The sequence below is a fragment of the Mus musculus genome, chromosome 1 (assembly GCF_000001635.26).
Source record: "Mus musculus strain C57BL/6J chromosome 1, GRCm38.p6 C57BL/6J".
Lineage (NCBI taxonomy): Eukaryota > Metazoa > Chordata > Mammalia > Rodentia > Muridae > Mus > Mus musculus.
This window is the reverse complement of record NC_000067.6, coordinates 75881790-75898071: the sequence shown is the minus strand read 5'-3', so window position 1 is coordinate 75898071 and position 16282 is coordinate 75881790. Positions and strand designations below refer to the sequence as shown.

At 43.1% G+C, this 16282-nt stretch overlaps 1 annotated feature.

The window, feature by feature from the left end:
* Positions 11585-15395: an enhancer, noted in NCBI's record as "VISTA enhancer mm1046". NCBI's record gives its function as "enhancer in: limb[5/9] | branchial arch[4/9]" and the evidence as "EXISTENCE:transgenic organism evidence [ECO:0001131][PMID:17130149]".

The following is a 16282-nucleotide window of genomic DNA, read 5'->3' as shown; positions in this document are numbered from 1 at the left end:
TTCACATCTCAGAGACATCTCTTCATCATTTCTTCTCAGTTATTATCCAAAACTCCCTTATTAATAAGGACCATCCTGGGGTGTGGAGAGATGACTTAGTTCAATATGTGCTTCCAGTACAAGCATGGAGAGTGGAGTCCAGATCCCTGGCACCTATATAAAAACCAAGTGAGATGGTGTGGGACTGCTGAGAAATGGTACCCAGTGCTGAGGGATGGAAATGGTACCTCTGCAGTTTACTGGTCAGTCAAGCAAGCCAACTCAAGAAAAACACCCAATGCTGATTCCAGCCACCACAGATAGACAGGCAAGTGTACTCATATGCACACCACACACACACACACACACACACACACACACACACAGAGAGAGAGAGAGAGAGAGAGAGAGAGAGAGAGAGAGGACAGCATGAAGATCTCTGAAGAACACTTATCCACATCTGTCCAACAAGGTTCACTTAGCTCCTACCATGTGCAGGGCTCTCTGCCAAGTTCTGGGGACAGCACTGAATGGACTCCCTAAGTCTCCACCCTCACATTTGTTCTACAATAAGTTACAGATGATTTTTTTGGTCTGTTGCTATAATAACATACATGACACTGGGTAATTATAAAGAATAAGGCTCAAGAGCACGCTGGAGTTTTTGTCACATTATAGTTCCCTGGAAGATGTCATGTGGGGAGACAGAGCAAACATGCTGGCCCTGGTCTCTCTTCCCCTTCTTTCAAATTCACTAGTGCCATCCTAGGGCCTCCATTCTCCATGACAGCAGAAAAGTCCTACCTCCAAACACTGTTAGCATGTGTTGGGGAGGGGGCTGTTTCTAACACCTGAATTTGGGGAGACACATCCATATCATAGCAATTACTCAAAATGAACAAGGCAAATTGATAAAATAAGTAATAAGTCAAAATATATACTGCTCATGGGAGAAACAAATGGCTGTGAGAGAATAATATTAAATGATAAAAAGGTAAGACAGAAGGACAGAGACTGTGGACATTCCAAGGATGAACCAGAAAAGGCAGGTAACCTTCAAATGTGTCTCTATACCACTTGGAGGGCAACTAAGTTTATCTGCAGGCAAAAACCAGCCCACCCAACCAGCAGCCACATGCTAAATAGCCACCTAACTCTTACCTTATTTAAACCCAGAAATGCCATTTCTATCCTCACAGGCTGGGTTTCAAATGATTGACAGTCTCATATTCTTATCTTATGGAATCTGTGAGTCTTTCCTTAAATAAAATTTACATTATACTTTAAATTAAGGATAAAATAAACACCAAGATTTAAAGTGTCACAAAAAAGATACACAGATTGGACACGCTCAGGTGACGGCTATCCCAGCTGAGATTTCGGACAGGAGTTGGCAAACTATAGCTGGGCCCGTATCTATTTCTATATGACCAGCAAGCAAAGAATGGCTTTCACATTTTTCTATGGCTGGAAAAAATGTAAATAGCATGTGAAGTATATGTAAAATTCAAATTCCAATGTCCATGAATAAAATGCTATTGGGCTGTAGCCATGCTCCTTCATTTGCATACTGTCTGTGGTTGCTTTTGTGCAATGGTGCAGGGCTACACAATTGCAACCTAGCTCTTCTGATGGGAAAACCCTAAAAACATTTACTTTCCATTGCTGAATCAGTTATGTTGCCATGATAAAACACCGCAACCAAAGGTGACTTAAGGAAGAAAGGGTTTATCGTGGCTTACAGTTCCAGACAGGTGAGTGGATTTGTGGCAGTATGGAGGCACGGCAACAAGTAGCGGGCATGGTGGCAGGAAGCCAAGAGCTGACGTCATCGGCAGCAATCAGGAAGCAGAGAGCAAAATCAAGTGGGGCAGATGACTAATGTTGGTTGTCAGTTTGACTACACCTGGGACCAATTAAAGCCCAAGGCGCTGAGCGTGCCATGAAGGTTGTACCAGCTAGTTTTATGTCAACTCAACACCAGATAGACTTGTTTGAGAAGAAGAAAACTCAAGTGAGAAAATATCTACACCAAATTGTCTAGCGTGCAAGCCCATGGTACAAGTTTTTGATGGATTGATGTGGGAGACCCCAGGACACTGTGGGCATTGCCATCCCTAGGCAAGTGGTATGAATGAGAAAAGAAAGCAGGCTGAGCAAACCTGTAAGCGGCACTCCTCCATGGCCTCTGCTCCAGTTCTTGCCTCCACTTTCCTGCCTTGCTTTCCTAGCCCTGACTTCCTTGGATGATGCATTGTGATACAGAACTGTAAGCTGAGATAGGCCATTTCCTTCCCATGTTGCTTTTAGTCATGGTGTTTTGTCATAGAAATAGAAACTCTATCTAAGGCAGAAGCATTTTCCTGACTAGATCATTTGAGGTAGGAAGACATACCCTAAATCTGGCCCACACCTTCTGGTGTCAGCCCACACTAAAGTACATGGAAGAAGGATGCTTTTGCTTTTTGCCTGCATGCCCTCATTCTCACTGGCAAATTTATCTGTCCTGCTGCTGCTGGTAATCAATCACTGGCATTAGAACCTACTTGTTCAGGATTCCCAGGTAAAGTGATGCATAGAGGCTCTGTGGGAATCCTCCAGAACTCCAGCGCTACATTAGGACTGTTGAGATATCCAGTCTTGTGGCATGAACAACTCCCAGATCCTTGGCCTTTCTATCAGAAGACAGCCATTGTTGGACCACTTAGAACACCTCCTGTAAGCCACTCTAACAAATCCCCTTTTAATAGATAGGAAATCAATATATAGGTAGATAGGTAGATATATAGAAAGATAGATGATAGATAGATAGATAGATAGATAGATAGATATAGTTCTATCACTCATGTTACTTTAGAGAGCCCTGACTAGTATATGAATCAAGGCTTTAAACTCTCAAACCCATTCTCAGTGATGCACTTCTTTCAGTAAGGCTGTATCCTATAGCCTGTCCAAACAGCACCAGAGACTGAAGCCTCAGTGTCCAAATGCCTGAGCCTGTGGGGAGCATTTCCTATACAATAACCATGGTTCTTTACAGAAAACACTCACCAACCTCTTACTTAGAATATCACTAATGTTCTAGAAAATTCTCTAGTGCCCTTTTCAATGAATTTTCCACACCCTATACCTGATGTAGAGAAGTTTACCTGTCTCAAGACTTCATACAAATGAGTCGTATACACTCTTTTCTGTCTAGCGTCTATCCCTCAAATGTCTGTGAAATACAGCCGTGTTATGGCATGCATCAGCAATCATTTGCTGTCTATATGGAGTAGTATTCTATCATTTAAATAAAGCAAGGCTGTTTACCAGTTGACACACATTGACAGCTAAGATGTTTCGGCTCTTAGCTGTTATGAGTAAAGCTGACGCTTCTATTCATGTACAACTCATGAATACATCTCCAAACTAAAAACAGAGTGGAAATACTGGCCAGTATATCTCATTTCACAGGAAAAGCTTCCAAACCAGTTAATATATGAAGCTGGTCAGAATGCAGAGGATGAGTAACTGTGTACTACTTAGACCTAAATGAGATACCCACATCACACTCTGTCCCCACATGGCGTAGGGTATATTATGGAAGTAGGAAGAGAAAGAGTGTGAGAGCCAAGTGTCTCAGAGGAGAGCTGGGAAATAGCTGGGCACACTGGGGTCATAAACTTATAGAGGCTGTAGTTGCCTGCACAAGACCTATACAAGATCAAGCCAATAAAAATTCCAGCATAAGTGGGAGAGGGGTTCACAAAGCCCTACCCATAACTGAGGAGCTTTGGTAGTTAAAGACTATTTGGGTTAGGAGTATCCATTTTTCTTCAGAGAAGTGGCCGCTGTTAGGATTTCCGCATTCCAGTGGATAGTGCTACACCCTTACACTTAAGGATAGCACTGACTGGAATCAATAGGTTGGATAAAGAAGACATGAAGTGAGAGGAAGATGAAGTGGGGGAGGGAAGGTCTTGGAGAACTTGGGAACAGTGAGGAATGATATAATCTAACACATTGTGTATATGTGTGAAATTATAAAAAAATAACTAATAATACATTTCTGAACATTTCTTTTAAACGACGTCAAACTTCGTGATGGTTTCGTGTCTTTGATTAGATTGAGAGGCATTCCTAGCAGCTTAACAAAGCACCCTCTGCATGTGTTCAGAAAGGTGGCTACAGAATGAGCGCTATGGAGGACAGCAACTGAGGGGGAGTGACACTCAGACACTCATGAATGTGGACCACAACACCCAAGAAACACACTCGAGACCTGGATGGAACCAAGTGAAAGACTCCAAGAGGAGCCCCTCGCTCAGGTCTCGAGACAATAGCAGACACCCAAGAACACACGAGAGACCAAGCTTGATGCAAACTACATGAGACTTTATTCAGGAAAAGCCAGAGCTCTGGAGATGACTCATATCCCACGCAGGGGTAGAGGAGTCAACCTCGAGGGGAAAGAGGTCCCAGTTTTTATAGGCCCTGTGGGGGGGGGGAGAAGGGAGGGATTTTCAGATCTAAACAATGTCTATTCTAAAATGATTGATTCCTCAAGAAATGGGTATGGGAGGGAAACAAGGAAGGAGTCTAATGAAGGTGCAGCAAACTCCATATTGGCCCCAACTATGGTTGATGGGGAGATTTTTCAACTCTTTCCCAGCAACCAATATCACAAACACCTGGCAGTGAGGTACAGCAATGGGCACACACCTGGTCAGAACATTGGCGGACACACAGGTTCGAGGAGTGGCCAGAGCATTGTGCACCTCTATTTTTCTAAATCAGTGAAGCTAGTTCTACTAACAATGAAATCTATTTTGCCAATTTCAGGGCTTCTGTGACCTTTGACATTCTGTCAGGATCTTTCACCAGCAGGAGGAGAAAACCCCAGTGCTGTCATTTCTCTCAGCTTCCTTCACCTCATGTTCCTGCCACCATGACGCTCTGTCTCACCTCAGGCCCAAAGCAAGAGATCCAAACAGCCACGGACAGAAACCTCTGAACACAGGAGCCAAGACCAGCCTCTCCTTCTCCATGATGGTCTCTTGGGTGTTCTGTAATTCTTTTTAGGAGTACACCACATGACAAGAGGGAAGGAGGATGAAGTAGTTGGCTTGACTTTTATAGGCCAAGGCACTGGGAATCCAAAGACTGTGCCCCTGTTCTTCAGGTACTCATTAAACGGGAAACCAGTAATCACAAGGCAAGACAACAGGTAGAGCAGCAGAGGGCTGACTGAAGAGGTGAGGGGTACAGGGGGCCTATGAGCATGGACTAGACAATGGATCATTGTTAGCTAGAAAAAGATGAAGTCCTGAGTGATAGATTATTTCTCTGCCGCTAGTGAAATGAGCCAATTTAAGCCAGATTAGATTATAGCAAAAGCAGGTTTATTAGGAGAGAGAGAAAAAGAGAGAGAGGAGTGCACATAGAGAGAAGAGAGGGAGAAACCAGGATGTCTGGATTTTATAGGGAGAAACCTCTGGGGGAAGGGCAGCCTAGCCTCTAAGCTGGAAAGTTCAGGGTTGGAGGCAAGGTATGCCAGGTAGGGGCTGAGGGATGCTGGAAGAAGCTGAAAGCCAGGTCTGCTTTGGTATGTAGAATATGCACCTCAGTCCTAGGATCCCAAACCAAACTCTGAGGGAACTGGAGAAGTGGGTATTTCACTGAATCTTGCAGAGTCAGGGAGTGTACTGGCTAGTTTTGTGTCAACTTGACACAGCTGGAGTTATCACAGAGAAAGGAGCTTCAACTGAGAAAATGCCTCCATGAGATCCAGATGTAAGGCATTTTCTCAATTAGTGATCAAGGGGGAAAGGCCCCTTGTGGGTGGTACCATCTCTAGGCTGGTAGTCTTGGATTCTATAAGAGAGCAGGCTGAGCAAGCCAGTAAAGAACATCCATCCCTCCATGGCCTCTGCATCAGCTCCTGCTTTCTGACCTGCTTGAGTTCCAATTCTGAACTTCCTTGGTGATGAACAGCAGTATGGAAGTGTAAGCTGAATAAACCCTTTCCTCCCCAACTTGCTTCTTGGTCATGATGTTTGTGCAGGAATAGAAACCCTGACTAAGACAGGGAGTGTCTGGCAAGAAGCACATGATGGCTGCCAGTAACAAAAGGAATCCAGTACAACTTCAGCACAAAGTGTGGGCTATCAGAGAGGGAGGGGCAGGTTGTATGTCTCCCTTAGCTCTCTATTACTGTGATAACACAACAAACAAACAAACAAACCACCATGACGAAAGGCAACTCGGGCCAGAAAGGGCTTGTTTCATTTATATTTCCATACCACAGTCCATCATTGAAGGAAGTCAGGGCAGGAACTCAAGGCTGGAACCTGGAGGCAGGAAGTGAAGCATTAGCCGTGGAGGAGTGCTGCTTATTGGCTTGTTCTACCTTGCTTTCTTTCATACCCCCAAGATCCCCTTCGAGATACAGCACTGTGGCACAACCTATAATGGACTTGGCCCTTCCGCACAATTACTAATAAGAAAATACAATACAGGCCTACCCACGGGCCAAGACTACGGCATCATTTTCTCAACTGAAATTCCCTCTTCCCAAATGATTCCAGCTTGTGTCCAGGTAAACAAAACTAGCCAGCACATTGTGCGAGCTCCAACACCCCAGAGAAAGTCACACAGCCAGAGCCAAGCCAGAAGATAGGTAGAAAGTGTTCCTCTGTTCTGATTGGACTGCAAAATCACATTGTAAAGAACATGGACACAAGAAAGGTGAAGTATTGAGGCCGTTTATGCAATCTACCATGGCAGCTTCTACCAGGGGGAAATTACAGGAAGAAACAAACAAACAAGCAAATCTGGAAAGAAAGCAGATAAACTGGATATCTGAGCAAGACGTGGGCATAAACATCTGGGAGTGTGATTTCATGCCATCCGGACAGAGCAGGGAAAGACAGAGATGCACAGACTCTTATGGCCATCCTCCACTCCCTGAGCTACTGCACAGATACTGCCAACCATGGAGGCCAGCTAAGTGAATAAAACCACATCCAGCCACCTGAAACCCATCTAACGACGGTGTGGCTTTCACACTGCTCTTCACACAGGGTCTTTATGTTTAGAAATTCAGCCTCAGCATCCCATGTCAGTAGTCATTCCGCCAGCCAATTATCATTAAGCATGTGATTACAGCCACCGGATAATTAAGCTGGAATTGCAATCCAATGCAATCGCACTGGTAAAATATTCCTGAGCAGGGAGCTCAACCCAGAACTAGTTAACGGCTATGCTAATGTCTCGGCACATGTGACTAATAATGGGATGACTTATAACTGTGTTTGGATCACATTACATTGCTTCAAGTGTATCATAATATTTTATAGCTTAATGGAGAATCTGGCTTATAGCAATACAGGAAAAATAAATCTCAGCCAATCGTCATCTGTTTTTTTATGTAAAGAAAATCTACATTTAGCAGCTGACAAGGCTTCTGCCATCAATAACAATTACTCTGAAACCTTTCTGACACAATAGGTAGATATTTAACATCAATAACATAAAACACACCCTCACTAATGGAGATATATTAAGGTATTGATTAGTTATGCAAGAAAGTTTATGCTTATTCCATTCCCGCTCATAATTATGAGCACACTATTGACTACTCCTTGAACTACATCTTTTAGTCCATTTACCTTTTGCTACCCCAGAGTACACTTGGCTGGCAGATAATCAGAGCAAAGAGGAATTTTTAGAAAATGTGAACCATATGTGCTAGCAGAGTTGCCAGCACTTTCTGAATGCCTACTAGGTGCACATCAAGAGTTGGGGGCGGGGGAGGGGGGAAGCGGGTACCCAAAACACACAGACCCTTTGCTGAAGATGCTTGGAGTCCAGTAGGGAGCCAGCCAGGACTACAGAACATAAAACAGGGAAAGAAGGGTGGGAGATGGTCTGAGAAACAGTGAAGGCAGTCTTGTGGGGAATTGGACAAACTCTTAATGATTGTACCAGAAGGTGGGGAGGGGGAAGCTGTGGGGCTGGAAGGAAGCTCTGGAGCTGGAACACAGCCTCCAAGCTTGGAAGCCCTCAGAGTTTGTCTTAGGTGAATAGGACAGCCAATCCCTAGAAGTCTATGGGGGGAAGGGATGGTAAAGGAAGCCCTGTGAAAGCAAGACTCAGAGGCGTGAACAAAGACAGTGGGAGCCCTAAGGAATGACAAGACCATTTTCTCTACTTTTGTATGTTTGAAACTTTCCAAAATAGTGAAAAGAGTAAGCAGAGGCTCTGTACAGGAAACATGAAAGGAGAAAATGGGCCTTTGTTTCAGAAGCTCTAGGAATAGAGAACCAACATTTCAAGATTCATTCCCATAATTTGTCCCCTTGATTTTCATAAGGACCTGCCAGGTCTGGTATTTTGACTAGTAAATAGGATTTGTGCTCTTCTTGCAGCCCCCTGCTCAGTCCAGGTTCTAACAGGGACCTCCTCTAAAAAAAGGCGCGGGGGGGGGGGGGGTGGATATCCTAGCGTTTTTTAGAAGAAGAAAGTGTTTAAGACTAAGGGTGGAAAGAAACAGGCTTCCGGAATTCTGAAGAAACTCCAGGAAAGCAACAAAATAACAGAAGCATCGCGAGTTTATAGGGGGAGCTAACTAGCAGCAGCTTCGCTGAGCTTGGTGTTTCTACCACTGTGGATGTTAAATCTCTCAGCATCACACACTCCTACCCGCCTCTCTCTGTGTGTGTCTCTCTCTGTCTCTGTGTCTCTGTGTGTCCCTCCCTCCCTCCCTCCCTCCTCCCTCTTCTCCCTCTTCTCTCTCTCTCTCTCTCTCTCTCTCTCTCTCTCTCTCTCTCTCTCTCCCCCCCCCTCCTAGAGGGTTTCTTACCCCCATTTGCTTCCAGAATGCGCCATGAGTACCTTTGGGTCAGTATTCTCTAAGGGGGTTTCAGGATTAGCCAGGGAGCCAGAATCAGTACTTCTGATCCCCAGACATCCTTGGTAGCACTCGCCCTGAACTCAATAACTCATCATAACTCTCTTGGCAGCCGGAAAACAAATGTTAAAGGTGCCTTTCGGCTCCCCTAGGCCTTCCCTGGACTGAAGCTCATTTGCAATGCAAAGCAGCAAGAAAGAGACCGTTCTTTAAGCACTAAAGATGTGTGCCAATTTCCCCAGACAATAGGAAATGGCAACTGATGGTTTGCTTTTTTTAAGATGATTCCCATGAACAGTACAGAAGTAAAAGGTATGGGTAAAGAAGCCCCCTCTAAAAACATGATCTCCTTTCTCCTGCGCAAGCTGCTGAGAATGCCAACACCCTCGGGCTACAGGAGAAACTAGAAGAATTTCTTTTGCTCTAAATTAAAAGACAATGGAGCTACACCTCAAGGTGATTTCTGCCTTGAAACTCTTCCCCAAACACGGTGTTTCACAATTACAATGAGATTAACAAAAGAAGGATTTTTCTTTAAGCCAGGTTTAAACTGGGAGTTTAAAGGAAACACAGACACCCTGCTGGTCAGTTTGGCCAGGAGGTTGCTGCAAAAAACAAATAAGGAAACACGCATTAGAACTGTCTAGGATTTTCAACGGGAAGTTTACTTGTAGCAGCAGTGTGAAACCTTATTTCCTGCCCTGATGCTCAGGGGGATTCTCTGCCTCACTACAAGAGTCCCAAAAGTTCTTCTGGCACAGACAGGGTTGAGCCCCACCTCGCCCACCGCACCCCTCACCACACCCCAGAGTTCATGGAAACACTCTCAAACTGCTTCTACCTTGAAGTGTTGTGACTTGGGGGAAACACTAATGTACCTTGGCCCTGTGGGCCCCCCATGCTCTCCAATAACAAATCACCAATCCTTCTAATGCCTATCTAAGGCTGTGGGACTTCTATCTTCTTCAGTTGGCTGATGGGCAACCAAGAGCTGGGTGAGTCCCATTCCAATTCTCAGTTCCTACCACAGATCTTGGGTACTAAGAGGCAGTTGATGTATGCTGATTAAATCAATGCTGGGAGTATGACACCCCATAGGTTTCTCGCTTCTCCAAGGTCCCAACCACTTGGTAACAGAATCAACCTGTCTGCATGCTCTTAGCTCCATGTTTTTCTTCTCGAAGACTGGAAATGTATAAAAATGACTGGCTTCCTTTTGTTAAATAGCTATTATGTGCCCTGTCCCTCCCCTGGTATTTATGCATATACTGTTAATTTAGTGTTAGTTATTGTTGAGTTCAGGGTGTAAGCTGAGAAAACTCACTTCAGATACAGAAGCTTTAAAATGAAAACTTTATTTTCTGAGCACTCAAGGTGAAGGCCTATTCAGGGATCAGAACCTCATCCCCAAAGGGAGATTGTACAACATTTTAAAAGGATGGGAACACAAAGCAAAGGGAGTCTGGGAGGAGCTGCAATGTTGTCCAATTGTATTTTGACATTCCAGGTTAAGCAAGGAAGTACCCACTGGAGAGTGACCCATATCCAGGATGACCGGTTTCAAGGCCCTTGGTTCATTCTCCTAGATGTTAGGTCTGGAGCTCAGAGCAATACGAGTGATTCAGCTGCATGTAGTTAATTAGGGCATAACAGGCTACTGGTTATATATTTTTACAACTTATGCACCTTGTTTAGATAACAGCAATGTCTATATTCTTTACAGGTTAACACAAAATTAAGAAAACATTTGGAGAAATGGGATAGGTGTTGATTCCTACACCTGGGAACATGAACTTGTTGACCCTGCCAGCAAGACAGAGAAATTGTCCTTGAGATGGCTGGAGTCAGACATCTGTCTCCTTACAAGGTGTCCCTGAGATATCTGGACTCAGACAACTGTTTGCAATAGAAGCTGTTCAGCTATAGGGAAGTGCCCAGTTCTCCTAGGGCCTGGGACCTTCAACTTAGTTTCTTTCTATAATTAAATGGAATCTGGAAATGAAATGGTAATATTTAGAATAAGTTCCTTTTATTTGTTTCCAACAGTTATGTGTCTAGTTTATAAATACCGAGCCAATTCCTTGTTGTCCAAAGTCAAAGGACAAGCAAATGGGGGACAAAGCTGGGAGACAGATGTAAGCCTACCCGGAAGGCCCGCCTCCTCCTCCTTGCCCAACGATTGGCTTCTTGTCCTCTTTATTATCCAATCAATTAATTAGGGGGAAATTCTGCTACAGGACCCACATCTCCTGCCCTCCATTCTAGAATTGAAAGGTCCTGCACACAGCGGACTGTTCCTTCCCAGACCTGGGATTAGACACAAACCACACCCAAACACCCATTTCCACAGAGAGACCCTTTATTAAGTGTGTGTGTGGGGGGGGGAGAAGTAAAGTGACTGATCTCTGACTCAGGCAGAAAGCAGCAGCAAATGACCTTGCAGGTGTGATTTTTAAGACAAAAAAAAAATGGAGAGGTGTGTGTCAGAATGGGCTAGGATGCAATGGGTGTGTGTCAGAATGGGCTAGGATGCAGTGAGCGTGTGTCAGAATGGGCTAGGTTGCAGTGGGTATGTGTCACAATGGGCTAGGATGCAGTGGGTGTGTGTCAGAATGGGCTAGGATGCAGTGGTGTTTTGATTGGGCATGTTAATTAGGGTAGCCAAAACAGGGCTTTTTGATTTCTGTACTTGAATGAATACTTTGTTAACTCTGAACCTTGGTGATCAGCCTTAGGAATGAGTCTGGCATGAGAAAATGTCCAAATAAGGGAATAGACCTTAGTGTCTAGTTTTAGGGATGTTAGGCTATGGTTTACAAAGGAGAGGAAAGGGAGAATAGCAAGGCCTGCCAGTGCCATGTTTGCCATGCCTGGGTCTGCTAGAGCCCTTCAAAAATCACCTGCTCCTAAGCATCAAACACCATATATGTTTGTCACCATGAATCATGACATTTTGATATGATTTTAAAAAATGGCTGCTGTATATTTTTTGAAATATGAAAATTTTTCTTTTGATAAGAATTTTGCTTTTAAAAAATATCAGGATCTACTTAAAAATAGAAAGGGAAAAGAAAGCAGATATTTAGAGAGGCTTCATGTTAATTTAAATAGTGATTAAAGAGAAAGATTCAAACTGAATTCCACTAGGTATAAAGATATGGAGACACAAATTGCTGGTCAGTTAGGAGGCTGCCAAAAGATTCCAGGAGTTGCCATCTGCATTTGGTCCTGTGGGATTAGTAATTTAAAGGGCTCATAAAACAAGCAAACAAACTTTGAAAGGCTAGACCATGTCTTCCTTTAAAACGCCAACGAGAAACTTCTGCTCAGAGATTGTCACAAACAGGCAGGGAGAATCATGTTACCGCCACAGCAGCCTTCTACCTACAGTTCAGAAACTTGATCTGTTCTGTCCAAATGTGGTTGAAATTTGTTGGGACTGGAAAATAGATTATTCTTTCCTTAAAAAGGCATACCGACCGTTCTGTGGCTAGTGCAAACAGTTTTGATCTCGGCTGATTGAGACTCTGCTGTGTCAGATTGGACCCAAACAATATGTCTGGTCCGATTCCCTTCCCGTATCTTATCTTATCTAAAGAATGGGATCTTGGGGGTTTCAGTGATTTGAGTGCCAGGATGTCAAACACAAGTCTGGAAGTTTAAGCTCCTCACACACATACACACTCAGAATAAGAGCCACAGTCAGAATCAGACTTGTTAGGTGCAAAAAAAAAAAAAAAAAAAAAAAAAAAAAAAAAATACAGTACAAAGGGGACCCAAAGTTGGGTGGATAGAGAAGGGCAGGGGATATGGGAGGAGCTGAGGAAAGGGTGAATATAATCAAAATACATTGCACAAAATTTTTGAAACTTACTAAAAAAAAATGTTAAAGAACCACAGTCAAATTATAATCAGACTGGCTCCAAGGCTGTGTGAACTATTTGAATGTATACAACCAAGGATGACAAGATCCAAACTCTTATTTCGCAGGTGAGCAAACAGAAACATCAAGAAAAGTAATCTGGATTTATGAATCATTCAACAAAAGAAATTTGCATTCCACAGAGTCTTGCAATCACAAGGCTAGTCCCACAGACATGCTATGCTGTCAGCTGTTGTTGCTTTAAGTTTGGGTTTGCAGCGGACATTTAAAAATTAGGGTCAGCACGGTCACTTTTAAACAGAGAGTCACCACATGCACTAGCAATTCTATTTCTGGATATGTTTCCAAGAGAACTAAAAGCATTTCACCTGAACCGATAGTTATGTATCTATCGTTCATAATAACCAATATGTAGAGCAAACTAGCTGTCCATCCCCAGATGCAGCGTAAACAAAATACGGGCTGTCCACACAGCAGAACACTACTCATCCTTAAAAAGGAAGAAAATTCAAATGTTTTCCACAGTGTGGACAAGGTTTAAGACATTAGTGAATGAAGCCAGTGATAAAATGAAAATATTGTATGATTGCACTTTTGTTAGATACCGAGGGTGATCAGATTCACAGGGCACATACAGAAGAAGCTGTAACTAGAGGGGAGCAAGAATGGAAAATTATTGTTTCATGGACGCAGAGTCTCATCAAAGAAGATGAAAAAACCTGGAGACAGATGGTGAAGATGGTTGTACAATAATGCTGACATACTTAGAAATGGTTAAAATGGTGAATTCATGTTACATATGTTTTATTAAAATGAAATGTTTTAGAAGTTTCCACATAAACATCCAAACTTCCTGAGTCCTTTGAAAAGCTAGCAGAGCTCATGGCACTGAGCCCGTGTTCCCACGGGAGTTTGCACAGTACCTGGCCCCTTAAGCAGATGTTCTCAGGTTTTACATGGGCAACCTCTCACCCCCTTCATCCAGCTCCCTCACCAGCTGGGTTCCTAAGATCAACTCCTTGCCAGAAAGCCAGAGAGTCCGATTCACACAAGGGGGTCCCAGACTCATCCTCCACCTCAGATAATCTAAGCAGAATCTCGGAAGGATGAAGTCCAGACACTGATGAAGGTGAAGAACTTCCCACATGATCTAGAATGTACACAGAACTGAGGACCCCCAGAACCCGGCTTTATTTCTCAGGTCTATCTGCAAGCTGACATCGCTGAGGCTTTAAAAACTACTGACGTTTCCTCTACAGATTCTGAAGTAATTGGCATGAGGCATAGCTAAAGATAGAATGTAATCAAGTTCACCACTAAACACTGTTGTTAGTTCAGTTTATTTCCCCTGCCAAAGACACAAAGAACTTCCCTGTTCCCCACACACTGAACACACTATGCCAAATTGTATATTTAATACATACGTGAAGCTAATATGTATGTGTGTATACATATATGTGTGTGTAAGTGTGAATGGATAAATATGTATATATGTGTATTATATTTTATATAAAGATATGTATGATTTATATATGTATAAGATTGGATGCATATATATGCATGCAATCTTTTAACTGTTGCTATAACAGAAAACATGAGACTGGGTAATTTATAAAGGAAAGAAGTTAGTTTGATCTCATAGTTCTTCAGACTAGGAAATCCAAAATGATGGTGTTGGCATTCTATTGCTCCAACTCACAGAAGGCAGAAGGGCAAGCAAAGAAATGCAGAAGAGAAAGAACATGAAAGATGGCCTTGATTTTCTTACAACAACTTGCTCTTGGGTGCCTGATCTAATTCTGCACGAATAAAGAACTCACTGGGGAGAGGCAGTAATAAAGACTTTGGCCATGTGATCCAAACAGCTACCATTAAATCCCACCTTTCAACACTTCCAGCCCCACTGAGGAATTAAGAAGTAAGCTTCAACATGAATTTGTGTATGGAGAAACTATATACAAACAATAGCATGTTAACTTTACACACACACACTCATTTCTTCAGCCACTTTACTGTGTATGGTTCAATGTGTACCCTACAGACCAATGATGAATCCTTGCAACACAGAGTGCAGGTTTCAAGTGGATGCTCTATGATTTGAATGATAGCAGCCTCCTTGGAATTGCAGTCAAACGCTACTCTTCTATGGGCATTCACTGTGCGGATGCCCTTTTCTTATTTATCTCATTCAAGTCCCCAGCAACAGTCTTAGGACACTCTGTCATCCTCATTTTGGGTGAGGTAAGTGTGAAGACCCACGCACTTGTGAAGTTAAAGGAAACACCACCCTTTGAATTTATAAGTTCTGGACTGTTTCTTTGAATCAGCCATAATCTTTTACAATCATACCTTGTATGTTTCCAAAGCATTCTGTTAAATCAGATTTTTGTAACGTGATTCTCATTTTAAAGTCACTAGGGGAATTTGGTACTTTGGGGAACACTTCAGAGAACCTTATATGAAACAAATAACCGCTCAGTGCTGTGAACCCTAAACCATTAATGTGGATATTTAGTGAGGTGGGTGTTGGCAGAACTGGCTTGCTTACAGTATATTGAATCTCTTCCCAAGGCATATGCACCCTGAAGAGTAGAGGAGTAAATAAGAGAATATCAAAGGAGTTGGAGCTTCAGACATGGCTTAGGAATCAAGAGCACTTGCTGCTCTTTCAAAGGACTCAGGTTCGATTCCTAGCACCTGCATGGAGGCTCACAACCATCTAATAAGTGCAGTTTGAGGGGATCTGACAGGATCTTCTGGTCTCTGCAGGCACCAGGCATGCATGTTATCCCCAGATGTATATACAGGCAAAGCTCTCTTACACAGAAGATCAGTGTGTTTGTTTTTGTTTTAATAAAAATTAAATGAGAAGATTGAAGAAGTGGTTTAGGATTGGTACCAAGCTCACGAAATCTACTCTCAGAAAAGATAGTGAATGACTGATGCTTGGGGTGATGATGATGGTGGTGGTGTTTGGATGAAGATGGTGGTGGTTGTGGTTTTAATAGGTATGGCCCCTTAGACTCATGTGTTTGAATGCTTGGCCCATAGGGAGTGGGCACTATTAGGAGGTGTGGTCTTATTGAAATAGATATGGCCTTGTTGGTGGAAGTATGTTACTGGGGGGTGGCTATGGCAAATGTGGCACACAGTCTTCTGCTGCAACTCTCAGCTTCTTCTCTAGCACTATATCTGCCTGTATGCTGCTATCCTCCCTGAAATGATGATAATGGACCAAACCTCTGAAACTGTAAGCCAGCCCCACTTAAGTGTTTGTTTGTTTGTTTGTTTGTTTGTTTGTTTTAATTGCCATGGTCATGTGTCTCTTCACAGTAATAAAACCTAAACTAAGACAGTGGTGACTGGATGATGATGGTGGTGGTAGTGATGAAGATGATAATGACACACACACACAAAAAGTTCTTGGTTTTCTTCTTCCCAATTTTTCAATTGCAAAGTTTATCATCATTCCTTACTAGAAGAATATCTGAACTTAATAAGTTCTCATCTTTCTATCCTAAATGGCC